Genomic DNA, 14102 nt, shown 5'->3' with positions numbered 1-14102 from the left:
GTATCCTAGTAGTTAGACCTTATGCGAGTCTGTAATCTTGTTTCAGAACCAAGGAACTAATATTTAAAACCTCTTTTGATCTTGTATCTACTTGTGCTTATGTGTAACATCAAGAATATCAAGTTAGTATACAGTCGATTTCTCAGAGATGACCAATCATGGCGAAGATCGTATAAATCTTAAAACTGAAACACTAAGAACTCTAATTTAAAAAAATCAGGAATAAATAACTAACCTTTAAAAAAAATAATGAACCAAAATACACTTGAAACTCTTCAATCGTTTGGGATAATCATAAGACACGACAATTAAATTAACAAAGTTTGTAAGAACTATTTACATTGTTTTTCTTCAAACTATTGATACTTATATTTCAAATATGTTTTAGCTGACGGGCGCTTCAAATGTCTTCAGCAATATTGTTCATTTACGGTGATGCTTTTCCTATATTTAGATAGGATTGCTGTTGATTATTTGTGTATTGTAGATACTAATGTTTATTTATATCATTTGGATGCTTCGGACTATTGTTTTTATAGTGTTATTTTCACAACATTTTGATCATCGTAATCTCCAACCTTCTTCAGATGTATCTTGTTGAACTCTGGAATCTTTCTGTCGAACTTGGAAATTTGCACAGAATTTTCAATGAAAACATATATTTAAACCTTTGGTGTAGTATGTTCACGTTCCATTAGCCATGACTGAGTAAAAATTGTAAGTAATTCGCATTTGTATTTTGAGTGTCGCCCATACTGAGGATTGAACTGTAGCATAATGGATAACGTACTTGATAGAATTCAGTTGTGAGTTACACTCTTCTGGAGGTTGAAGGTTCGATCCTCAGTGCAAGCGATACTCAAAATACAATTGCGAATTACTTAGGGCTTCTACTCAGTCATGGCTGATGGAACAAGAGCATGCTACCTCCATTGATTAAATAAAGGCTTCCGTTTGAAATTCCATGCAAACTCAAATTCGACAAGATAGACCTGAAGAAAATTATATCGACTGAAACTTTGTGAAAACAGCATTTAAGAGGAGAACAGTAGTCCAAAGAATCCAAAAAATATGAACGACAGACTGTATTCGGCAGTATACGTTTGATGATGAAATTAGTATGAAACCAACTGAGGTTTTTGCTTTTATCAATATGTATTAAATTACAAACTTTTGCTGTCAGTCAGAGTTTGGGGTTGGAATTGGCTTTGTTCCCTCAATTATAAAATCTATACATATAAAAGCGAAAATGTGTGTGTGTATGTATGTTCGCTTTTTGTGTATGTCCGAGAAAGGCTTTTTTCCGAGAAGCGATCGGTCGGCTCACTCCTTCTTAAAACTTTTTATATCACATCTAAATGATAATATCTACGAGTTAACAACAGGGGTCACCTGTCTATTTAATTTTCCCGAGTTTGAAAAGCTAAATATTCCAAATTTTTCGATCTCCGCATGTGGATTCGGGTTTTTCGTATAATAAAAGCAAAACTAATTCGAAGCAGGCGTCATCGCCGGGAACGTCAAAAAGGAATCAGCTTTGATCAATGCGGAGTTTCTCCTTATATCAGACAATTGCTAATCAATTTGGACAATCCCCCCCCCTCTCAACATCTTGGGGAAACAAAAAACAAATTTAAAAAAGCTGCCCCGCAGTAAATAAAATACTGCCCCAGAGTGAAAGTTGACCTCATTAAGTCATTAAGTATGAGCACCTGCCAATTCTTAATACTAAATAAATTCAAACATGTTTACGTTACTATTTCTTGGTGGCCCAGTGGTTAACATCGCACGTTTTTTTTTTTCACTTTAATTTCCAACTTCGCCTCAAGGCTTCGGGTTCGATCCTTCATACTTACCTACCAAAACTTTTTTTTTTATTTTAAACCCCCCCCCCCGCTACACAAACACCCGGGCAACAATTTTTTTTTATTCCTTTGTTTTGATTTACCCAAAACCACACACACCTCCAAACACCCGGGCAACGTTGGGTACCCCCCACTAGTCAATAATAATTACCACCTAATTTAAAGGAAGATACGTTTAACTAACACACAGATTTATGTGGGGAATTGTTCAATGAAATGCTTATTCAAAAGATATTCACATTTCTGCATGTTAATATAGTCAGGGTGTTAGAGTAAAAAAACTTTCCAACATCTTCGGACTTTTACAGTGAAGCGATGTGGGTTTGCTGCTATTCAGGGATATTTACATTGGGGAGGGGGGGGGGGATCTGTTAATAATTCTAACCCTAACCCTAAAAAACACATTGTCTGGAGTAAACAGATAGAAAGAGATATGCATATGTAAAAGTAAATGACTTGATTTGATGGTCTCTGGAAACGGTAACTGCGATCAGTAAAGAAATCATCCACTTCAAAGTTGTAAAAATCATGCTAAGATGGAGCACTAGTTAGGCACAACTGACTGGTTTGAAACACCAGCCAAGAAAGAGTAAAATCCTCATTCTGAATCACACATGCATAGAGTGAGTCTTCCATATAGAAGAGCACCTTCTCTTGTTGGTAAGTAATGATCCACAAGAGATAACTTGGATTTAGTTCAAAAGATTATTCAAAGTCAACACTGACATGATCAGTGATGATCGTAAATTTTTTAAAAACCAAGGTTGTGGAATTAGAGATTTTGGAATGAATCAGAGATTAACTTGTAAGAATGCTACAAGTTGGATTCATAATTTTTTAAATCTCTGAAGAATCAACAGACATTCTGAATATTGGAAGACTTTAAAAGGAGTTAGGATTGAAGTCGAATATTTTTTAATCCTAAGACTCAAGGTCGAATCTTATAACCTAATTTCGAACTGGAACCTTTATTTAATCCATGGAGGTAGATTGTTCTCATTCTGCCAGCCATGACCAGATAAAGGTGTTAATTATTTTATGTTAATCTGAGTTATCATTGCCTGTAGTAAGGCTTGAACCATCAACTTCCCAAATCTTGTCACCTAAAGCTGATTGTTAAGCAATATCTTTAACCTGTGAGTCAATGAAGATTAAGTTTGAAATGATTCCTAAGTTGGTAAAAAAGATTGATGTGGATAAGATCGGCAATAAACTAACCTCGTCTTAAAGAGAGAAGGCAAGGCCTAGGAGGATGGATCTATAACTGCACAAAACTTAACTTCCACTGCAAAATCAACAGGAACCAGGTCATTACAGGAATGATCTAATCTGTTGATATTGGGGACCCAGGATAAAAAAAAAAAAAAAGAAAATCCCTGGAGAATATATGAATGGGAGTCTTTAAGATAGGCTTAGTTCTGATGACTATAGAGGAAGATTAATCTGGACAGTATAGGGAATTGCATGCAGAACAAGAGACTTTGTTGGTATGATAATATTGACAGAATATATGAGAATTCTTGAGTAAGTACATGTAGAACAGTTGAGAGAGCAAAGTCAGTTGGCAGGATTAAGCCAAGAAAAACACGGGAAGAAATGATGAAGATAAGTTTAGGGGGAAAAAATCGATAAATACAGGCCTGGTTAGAGATAGGGTAGTTTAGAAATCAATTTTTTAAAAATCGTCCAACACATGCCAATATTTAAAACAAACAGTAAACCAACAAGGCCGCTGGAAAAATGGTGGGATCCTTCTATCGACCCAGTAGATATCTCACTGCTGATGCAATTCTCTATCTATATAAGAGCCAGGTACGTCCAAGGATGGAGTATTGTTGCCACATCTGGGCAGGAGCTGCTAGAAAGGACTTATCCTGCCTTGACAGAGTTTAAAATAGACTTTGTAGCCTCGTAGGGGATGTCCTTTTCTCTTCCCTGCAGCCTCTTTCTCACAGAAGAGATGTTGCGAGTTTGTCTCTGCTGTATCGTTATTTTCATGGCAAGTGCTCGACTGAGTTCCAATCTATGGTTTTCCCCTCGCCAAACTTTCACAAGAAACACCCGTCTAGCAGAAAGCACTATCAATAATTTCCCCCACTCTTTATCTGTGCCTAAACCTAAACATAGATTCCATGAACAAAGCTTCTTTCTTAGAACTGCACGCCTATGAAATTGTCTTCCGTTTTCTTGCTTTCCAGCTGACTACAATATGGTTGTCTTCAAGTCTAACGTAAACAAGAGTTTTTGATGAGCCGTTCCATATAAGTTAACAAATTTACCGAATTTCCTTTACTAACAAGTACTATATTGTCCAATTGTCTACTGTACACTCTTTAACCCTTATCCTCGAATGGCCTCTTAGCCTTGATAAGTGGTGATGCCTATGTAAAAAAAAAAAAATGATATTTTAATGATAATTCTATATTATATTTCTGTTAGTCTGTTTGTCTGTTCCACTTTTTCTTGGAAATTTGTACGGATCTTTGCTGTGATAAGGTGCAGCGAACTAAGTATTATGGTATCCGTTTGATGCACAGTTAGGGATTAATAGGAATTAGTATTTAATGCAAAAATGATCACAAATTTAATCATATTCAACTACCAATTTGGCATCACTCACTCAACGGGCTATAACTTTTCCAGGTTTTTAACGAACTAAAAAAAATCTAGTTTTCATATATTTTTTGTATACCTACTTATCATTTCATTTTTTATAATAAATTAGAAGAAATTTAAACAAATACTATTTAAGTGACGTAAATATTGTTATTTGCACGTTGTGTTCAGCCATTAAAATCCCATGAACTATTTATTTATTTTGTAACGAACGTAACCGTGAATTCATTGCAATAATTGAAAAGCCATTCCACATGCTTGATTAAGCAAACAAAACAAAAAAACACCATGAGTGAATATTCAAGTATTGTAAAACACTCACTAAATGCATTGTTGTGTGTGCAATTAATATTTCGTAAAAAAAAACTGTACGTTTTTTTTTAATTTTATCTTGATTTTTTTTTCTTTCTTTCTTTCTTTTTTTTTTTTGCATGTTTGTCAGTCTTCCGTAAAGGCAGTGAAAAAAGAAGGGGGGGGGGCAACACTCGAACAAAAATTAATTTAAAAAATAAGATAAACCTTTTTATGACATTAGAACTGTAAAACCAAAAATAAAAGACACTGTCATTCATTAAGATTTCTTTCTATAATTAGATTGATAGACTTAAAAGATGCTGGGGTTTCAATGTTTAATGTTTAGAAAGAGAAATGAAGCAGGAACTGATGAAGAGTCTCTTCTCTTTGGGATTTCACTCTTGAAAAAAAAACTTAGATTGCTTTACCATTCATTGATTAATGCGCCAAATAAATTCTTCCTTTTTATTCTTCTACACATTTAATTCTGTATCGAATTAAAAGAATAATAAAGATTAATTCTCCAAAGTTTTTATAGATATTTGTGATTGTCTAAAAATCAAACGCAACTAAAAAGCAACATTTCTGTACACGCATGTTTTTGATGCGAGTTCGTCAAATGAAATATACAGACGTAAATGTAAGAAATGGCCACTATCGATAACATTAAGAATTACATTGCTTAATATCCGGAAAACTACTTGTTTGCGGAAAAAAATACGGGCGCCAAAAAAACAAACAAAAATGCCCCCCCCCTCAAAAATTTTATCCTTGTTTTGACATTTTGGTCCCTTTTCTTTTGAAAAAGAGATGTTATCTCGAAATATTAAGATCTCCATTATCCAGATTACATAAAAAAAAAGTTCATATCTACTGATTTGTATTGTAATTATCTTAAAAATAAATGGATATACGAAGTTAAATAAAATAATAAAACAAATAACACCTGTCGTTTGTCCATTTTTGTTCATACGTCACGCCAATACAATAGCCGGTTCCCTGCATTACTATAGCCTTCTTATACTCTTTCATCTCTCTCTCTCTCTTATATATATATATATATATATATATATATATATATATATATATATATATATATATATATATATATGAATGAGTTCCTTTTCTCCTGCTGAGTTAATGGCGGAATAAATTCAAAAATGTATATAATAATTACATGAATGATTCTGCGTTGCGAAACAGATGCCGTCAAGAATTGAATATTTCAACATACTTTTAAAAAAGTAAACGTTAAGATGGACAACATCTTGAAATTTGGAATATAGACTCTTGTCATTTATATGTGTATCTGTGTGTGTGTGTGTGTGTGTGTACGCGCGCGCCTAAACCTAAACGTAGATTCCATGAGGAAAGCTTCTTTCTTAGAACTGCGCGTCTTCCGTTTTCCAGCTGACTACAATATGGTAGCCTTCAAGTCCAATGTAAACAAGTTCTTGATGAGCCGTTCTCTACTTAAGTTAACAAATTTACCGAATTTCCATTACTAACGATTACTATATTGTCCAATTGACTAATGTATACTCTTTAACCCGTATCCTCGAGTGGCCTCTGGGTCTTGATGTGTTAAGTAAATATATATATATAAATGCGAAGCTCGTTGTTTGTTTGTTCATGAATAGGCGATTTGAGCACTATAAAAGTGGTGGCGGGTATCTATTTAAATAGACATTCCGACGAGTTATTTACGGGCGTCAATTCCATGGTCGAGTGGGAGAACTGCCGACTGTCAACACGACAGTTCTAGGTTCAATCCTTGGCTTGGGAGAGATGCTAGTCTAGCGGCACTGATGAGTTGTGATACAACGAAACAGGACTGTATGTTGAAGACTACGGTGCTCGCAAATGATTCTTCAAAGGCTTATAGTGTAAATGTGGTATTATGGTGAGTAAGATGATTCTAGTTAAGAGTAGGATAGATAGTTTTTATTTTTGACCACGGATACATTGCGCCTACTTTGTTGCCAATGTAATTTATATATATATATATGTGTGTGTGTGTGTGTTTTATTTTTTATTACCGTTTTATCTGTTTAGTTACACACGAAACATGTGTAACTAAACAGATAAAAAAGTAATAAAAAAATAAAACGCATATTTGCTCAATGCTCTGCAATAGTATTGAGCACTCTCTTCAGGTTTTTACTAATTATATATATATATATATATATATATATATATATATATATATATATATATATATATATATATATACAAATAAACAATTCAAAGTAAAAATTGCATTTTTTTAAGTGACTCCATTGTAGCAAAGAATCCAATGTAATGAATAAATGTTACTAGTTCATAACAGTAAGCCGCGGCCAAAGTCATGACTAAGCACTCGTCTTCTTATTCCGTATTTATCGAAGATACAAAAATATCGATTATTTGCTCTGAAGTTTGAAACGTTACTTGGTTTAAAGGCTATTTTAATTTTTTTGTTTTCATTCAAATTCATACAATTTCAAATTTTAATAAATTTTATTACACAGCACTACCACAAATATTAGTGAACTAACTGAACAAAATCACCAAAAAACAAAATATCGTTTTATTTTGACGTCTTTTATCGGCAAAACGATTCATTAATACAATAGTGGTCGAATGAATGGCGACTCGGCGTATGCCTTTACTCGCCTCCCTTCGAATGCAAAGCTCGACAGAAGGTCAAGTTTTAATATCCGGAATACCAGCCCACCCAAAAAGGGCACTCTCGATGGAACATTTATTTCTTCTCCTCTTACCGAGGTAAGAATAGATACTAGAGATTTTGATCTTCGCCCCTTTAAACTTTACTTCAAGCAAGACATTACTTTCTACTCGTCAATTTAAAGGTTTCAAAATTAGTTTCTGAATCTTGGGGTTTGTATTACTGTACACATAGATTCGAAAAAGTTGTCAAAAAACAAATATATAACAAATAAATGTTATGAAAGGCAAGATAAGTTACTTTTCTACCAAACTGGATATATATTTTCGTGTTTTTATTCAATGTAACATGTTTATTCAGCTCGAAAACCATACAGTGTTTACCGATGTATTGGAAAATTCAAGATGGCGCTGACTCCCTCTTTAACATGGTAAGTGTGGGAAAAGGTGTTATAAATAAAAAACGAGAAAAAATACTATTAAAAGCCCACCGAATATATGTCAACCTATGTCACGGTAACATATATTGAGTGAGTTTTTAACAGTATTTTTTCCAGTTTTTATTTATAACACCTTTTCCCAAACTTCCCGTGTTAAAGAGAAAGAGTCAGACGCCATCTTGAATTTTCCAATACATCGGTCAAGTATATAACAAATAAATGTTATCAAAGGCAAGATAAGTTACTTTTCTACCTAACTGGATATATTTTTCGTGTTTTTATTCAATGTAACATGTTTATTCAGCTCGAAAAGCATACAGTGTTTACCGATGTATTGGAAAATTCAAAATGGCGCCCGACTCTCTCGTTTACACGGTAAGTTTGGGAAAAGGTGCTTTAAATATAAAACTAGACAAAATACTGTTAGAAACTCGCTCAATATGTTACCGTGACATAGGTTGACATATATTCGGTGGGTTTTAAATAGTATCTTGTCTAGTTTATTATTTATAACATCTTTTCCCAAACTTACCATGTTAAAAAGAGAGTCGGGCGCCATTTTGAATTTTCCAATACATCGGTAAACACTATGTTTTGGGGGCTGAATAAACATGTTACATTGAATAAAACACGAAAAATATATCCAATTTGGTAGAAAAGTAACTTATCTTGCCTTTCATAACATTTATTTGTTATATATTTGTTTTTTTGACAACTTTTTCGAATCTATGTGTACAGTAATACAAACCCAAAAAAACATTATAAAACTTTAATTAAACTTGGAAATACGATTTTAAAAATAGCGCGGATCGCGGATCACTCTCTGCAGACTCTGCACTAGCACCGTCTGTGCACTGCAGTGCACTCACTGTGCATGTCGAAAGTTATTTTGAGGTCGAAAATTATTTTTAAGTCTTTAAAACTATGTTCGAAAGTAATTTATGAGTAGAATTAAAGTTTATCGGACAATGTAAAGTATAATTTTTTTATGTATGTGTGTATGTGTTTAAAGGGGGGAGGGGTCCCAAACCAAAACTGAAACTATTTTCCAACCACGCCACTATTGTATTTAAGTTTTATTTAAAATAGCTTTAACATAGTTCAAGAGACGCAATATTCCATTCTACTCTATAAAAATCAATGCGTATTTATTTGTGCATATGTCACATGTGATATATATATATATTATACAAACATATATATACACAAGCACATGCATATCTACATATATAAATGCACGCATATATACACACACGCACACGAATAAGATTCTTTTTATTTTATCACACGTGCCCTTTTCTTAACCCCAGGACGAAACTATTTGAAGCGGTGAGTGGAAGCGAAAAAGCAAGTAAGTCAGGCAGGCAACCAGAACCACCCCAGACTTACACCGCCGCTTGAAATGAACTTAGAAAGACATCGCTCTCTTAGACTTAGTGGGTGTTTTTTTTTTCTTTAGATAATGATAAATGACGAAACATTAAATTACTGACAATAATGCTATGATTTTATATCAATATTTTGGTTTGCATTATTACTGTACACAGAGATACGAAAAAGTTGTCAAAAAAAAAATATATATATAACAAATAAATGTTACCGTGACATTTATTCGGTGGGTTTCTACCTAGATTAATAGCGAGTGCGAACGTTGGTGAAGTGTAATTTGTGTTTTTGTGCAAGAAGTGTAGAGTCACTCTAGTAATATAATTCCGAGTATAAAATGAAAGCGGCATTTTGCGACAACAAAGCGAAAAAGTGATTAAAAAATAACTGTTACCAAAGGCAAGATGTTATTCTTCTACATACCTCGATAAGTTTCTTTGTGTATTAACTTATTTTAAAGCGTTTATTTAGTTTGGAACACAAGTAATATAATCTTAAGTTTGAACAAGAAAGAAATGGCCGACATGAGACGGTCATATGGGAAGTCTCGATAAATGTTCAAAAATCGAAAATTAAACATAAATACTGGTAGAAACCCACCCAATAAATGCCATGCAAAATGCCCAATTAAAGAAATGTATTTAATTTCCAAATTGAAACGGGCAGGAGCCATAAAAAAGACGGAGAAAAAAGAAAAAGAACATATCTGAAATATTTGCGTCAAAGTTTTAGATTTCAAAAAACAACAAAGAAATAAAACAAGTTTTAAAATTATTTCCTATTATCGGTGAAAGAAATCGTTACCAGTCACGGTTGCTTGATGGTTGCTTTATGGTGTCAATTGTCTTTTTTTCTCTACAAATAAATCAAATATCTTGAATTCCTTTTTCTTTCTTCATTGAATCCCGAAATGAAGTCTCCAAAAGTCTCAAACCTTTTACTTATTTTCAAACCGTTTTTCCCACCAGAAACTAATTTCTTTGTTTTTACTTTTAACTTTCCTTTACTCTTAAATAATAGAGGAAAGTTAAATTTGTGAATTATACGAATTTTCTTGAAGAAATTTAAAAAAAAAAGATAAAATAATTTAGTTCATTTCTTTAGCAAAAAAATAATGCCACAATTTTTTTTTTTTTTTTTTTTTTTCTGCAAAACAGAATACAATGAATGAATTGCTAGACATTTAGACAACATCATAAGACGAAGAAAGAAGATGGTATCCGAACAACTAGTTATATAAACCTGGTGTTGAAGTCTTAATTCTGGTTTCGACAACAACTCAAATTCTTTTCAAATTTCGAAGAGTGACGGACGAAGTAATTAATTTTTTGGTACTTATGCAGAATACGAACCGAGACGTTTTCTTTCTTTCTTTTTTTTTTTTTTTTTTTTTGTCAGTAGAATTTTAAAGTTAACTTCAATTTTTACGGTATCTTCCGTTTATTAAATTGTTGGTACTAGTGCAGAGAATGATCCGGACGTAAATATTATTTTAAAAGTCATTCTTAACATGGGGAGGGGAGGGTGTTTTGTACCTTTTCTATACTTCAACCTTACAGTTGAAAAAAACATATCATAAAACTTTAACTAAACTTGGAAATACGATTTAAAAAATAGCGCGGATCACTCTCTGCACTAGCACCAAATTGTTAGGTGAAAGTATAGATTCTATACTTTCACCTAACAATTTGGTAGTTACAAAACGCCCGAAACTATGTAAAGAATGGATTTCACAATAATAACACTATTTCAGCACGGTCCGTGTTCCTTTTCTTTTAATGACTGACTTATTTATAAAGAAATCAAAAATGTATTTTGATGGATTTAATTCCATGATTATTTTAATGGGATTATTTTTAAACTCTTCGTTTTATTTTGTTATTGTATTTTCATTTTAATAAATATTTTATTATTATCATTATTATTATTTGTGAATCACGTAGATGCGAGAAACATAGATACACACGAGGTGATTACACGGATTTATTTAATATGGAGAAGTGATAGAAAGTATTTCTTCAATGACTGTCGTATCCATAGGAACCAGATGTAGCAGTAGAAAAAGGGTTCAATGCGTCAAATCACAAACGATGGAGAAAGATGACATTTTTGTTTTTATAGATATATCAATTTAAACACAAATCGAATCAAAATGTAGGAAATGAATAAACGAGAATAAGTAAAAAAAAAAAATAATAATCTAAAAAGCCGGGCATATGAAAGAGCGAACAAGAAAAAGATTGAACAAGAAGGAAGGATTCAGTCAACATTTTTCTCGGCTTCTTGCGTGTGTCATCATTTAGTTTTAGGAAGGAAGGGGGATAAATGAGGAGGGGGACTGATCCTAACACATGAAGAAAATGATCTTACTAAACAAGAAATATTATAAGTAAAAATTATGTATAATTTTCTTTTTCCATATAAATAAAAAAAAAAACGAATCCGCTTATTTATATATACCAACAAGGACGCCATAGGTACACTTGATATCAATAAACTATCCGGTTCGGTGAACTGGAAATATCTGAAAATATTTTTTGAGCCAAAACCCAAACAACACATTTAAAAAGGTGGAGAAATGATGAATAATTACAAATAAAACTCACCTTTTTGTGTATTTTAAATTTTTAACCATTAAAATATTGATATGTGAACAGCCAAATCAGTATTCCTCGATATATATAGATTTTTTGTTTTGTTTTATTTCGTGAGCGGTTTTTAAAGGGCCGATTGTATTGGCAACTACCTGCCTATATAAAATAGCGTACAACGACTGACACTTTTCTTCTTCTCCTCTCTTTCTTCTCCTTCTCCTCTTCCTCCTCCTCCTCTGGGTGCGAATGCGCGTTGATGTCACGGCTCGGAAGCTCCACCTTCTTTTCCTCCATCCTCAATTTCCTTCGGTCAACATTTGCTCATTCCTTCGCCCTCTCTCTCTCTCTCTCTCTCTCTCTCTCTCTCTCTCTAGCATCATTCGTTCTACTGTTTTTAAATACATATCACTATGACTTTGATACATATCGTGAAACATCTATCTTTTACTATAGATATATATATATATATATATATATATATATATATATATATATATATACTTCTGAAAATATGGAAACAACAAACTTGGCTGTTTTTCATAATTACAGAATATTTTAAAACTGATAAACATTAATGAGAAGTGACTTTTTAGGCATTTAAACATATCAGATCAGCTGACGGAGAATGTCAACAAATACGAACGAAACTTGATGAAAGCCGTGTATATATATATATATATATATATAGAGAGAGAGAGAGAGAGAGAGAGAGAGAGAGAGATAGATAGAAATGTATTCACTGAAACTTTGAAATACTTTCAGATTACAGTTTGTATAATACTGTAAACTTAAAGTCCATATAAATATTTTTATGGATATCTATAAGATAATCCAAATCAGATAAAGAAGCTCAATATATGAAATAGAGCAATAGTATAAATAAAAAATTAGAATTAAATTCAATAAATTAAAAAATGTAAAGTTTTTCCTAAATCCATGGATTTTCAATAAATTGCTCATCTCATCAGAGGAAATATTTCACTCGCTGTCTTTGAAACAGCACGCATCAACCAACAGCCCAAAGTTGGAGATCCCTAAAAGAGGAAAGAGATCCCCAAAAGTGGAAAGAGAAACTTTCCCCGCGACCGGCCGAATCGACAGACAAACATAAACCTTGTCCTGAACCTTGCAGCGAAAATCAAATTAAGTTGAAAATCCTGCATCCAAAAACATTAGTTTGTTCTTAAATCAAAATCAAAACCCAAATCGTTTTTCATTGCACAAGCTGTATCTGAAATTATTTTATGCAAATAATTATTTTTGTTAAGAAAATGCTGTCCGAAGTTTTTATGAATTATTGATTACTTGTTAATTTTGAGAGTAACACAGTTGATTTCAGATCTCCTCAAAAACCTGATACACAAGCTGCAGCTTTAGAGAAGCAGCATATCAGCATCACCAAATCATCTCCGAAGGAGCAACTCAATCACAACATCAAACAATAGGCGACCAGCCAACGTGTTAAAGGTATTGCCACACAGACTTAGGATTGTGTGCATTTTGCCGCTCTGGGCATCAGAGCGGTAATTTCAGTGAATGTATGGTTACATTTTTAAAGAGTTCATCACTTGATGAAGTTAAAAGTGTAACCATTGGAATTCAGGGTTAGTGCATATCTTCTTGCCTGTGTGATACACTTGCCAACAAAGAGATTACATTTATGGTCTCGTGGTATGGGATTGTGCATAACCCTGCCTCCTAGCACTTATTACAACCTCCCTGATAAAATTGTGTCTGAAATGGGTATATTTACTGAATGACACCACGCTCTATAACAGACATGAGGAAGAAACTAATGTACATTTATCCAAGGCAATTACTAAAACCTTAGGAAATGATCTTTAGTCTGTCTTGGAATGGGGATGGAAATAGATAATAGCATTTAATACTACTAGGACTAAACTTCTTTCTTTTAACAATTACAAGAAATCTTCTGAACCACCGAATGCCATGTCTAATAAGACTCTACCCGAGAGTTCCTCGTTTAAACTAGTTGGCTTAACATTCAAAGGCAACATGAACTGAGACAAATACATTGAAGAGATTGCCAAGGTTGCTGCGAAAAAAAAATGGGCTCTCGCTATTATGCTAGAAAACTACTCACACTTAATAGTATCCTGTATTTCTACAAAGCCACCATTTACTCATGCATGGGGTATTATTGTCAGAGTTGGCACATATGCCACTAGTCTTTCCCTCTTAGATATGATAAAAAAAAAAAAGACTCTTCAAACTAATGA

General features: G+C 33.1%; 1 protein-coding gene and 1 long non-coding RNA gene across 5 annotated transcripts in view; one reads left to right on the top strand and one right to left on the bottom strand.

Annotated features, from left to right (window-relative positions):
- LOC145291179 (uncharacterized) overlaps positions 1–12174 on the bottom strand; it is a 315627-nt gene extending 303453 nt beyond the window's left edge. For all 3 annotated transcript variants that reach the window (XM_080136747.1, XM_080136757.1, XM_080136763.1), the window contains exon 1: positions 11875–12174. The gene's annotated coding sequence lies outside the window, so the exon portion shown is untranslated. The remainder of the gene's footprint in view (positions 1–11874) is intronic.
- LOC145291225 (uncharacterized) overlaps positions 7408–14102 on the top strand; it is an 80796-nt gene continuing 74101 nt past the window's right edge. For both annotated transcript variants that reach the window (XR_013869354.1, XR_013869355.1), the window contains exon 1: positions 7408–7541. This is a non-coding gene — a long non-coding RNA (uncharacterized LOC145291225). The remainder of the gene's footprint in view (positions 7542–14102) is intronic.

The sequence above is a fragment of the Euprymna scolopes genome, chromosome 2 (genome assembly GCF_053919585.1).
Source record: "Euprymna scolopes isolate OS-2025 chromosome 2, ASM5391958v1, whole genome shotgun sequence".
Taxonomy (NCBI): domain Eukaryota; kingdom Metazoa; phylum Mollusca; class Cephalopoda; order Sepiida; family Sepiolidae; genus Euprymna; species Euprymna scolopes.
The sequence above is the reverse complement of the archived record's forward strand: the minus strand, read 5'-3'. Positions and strand labels throughout refer to the sequence as shown.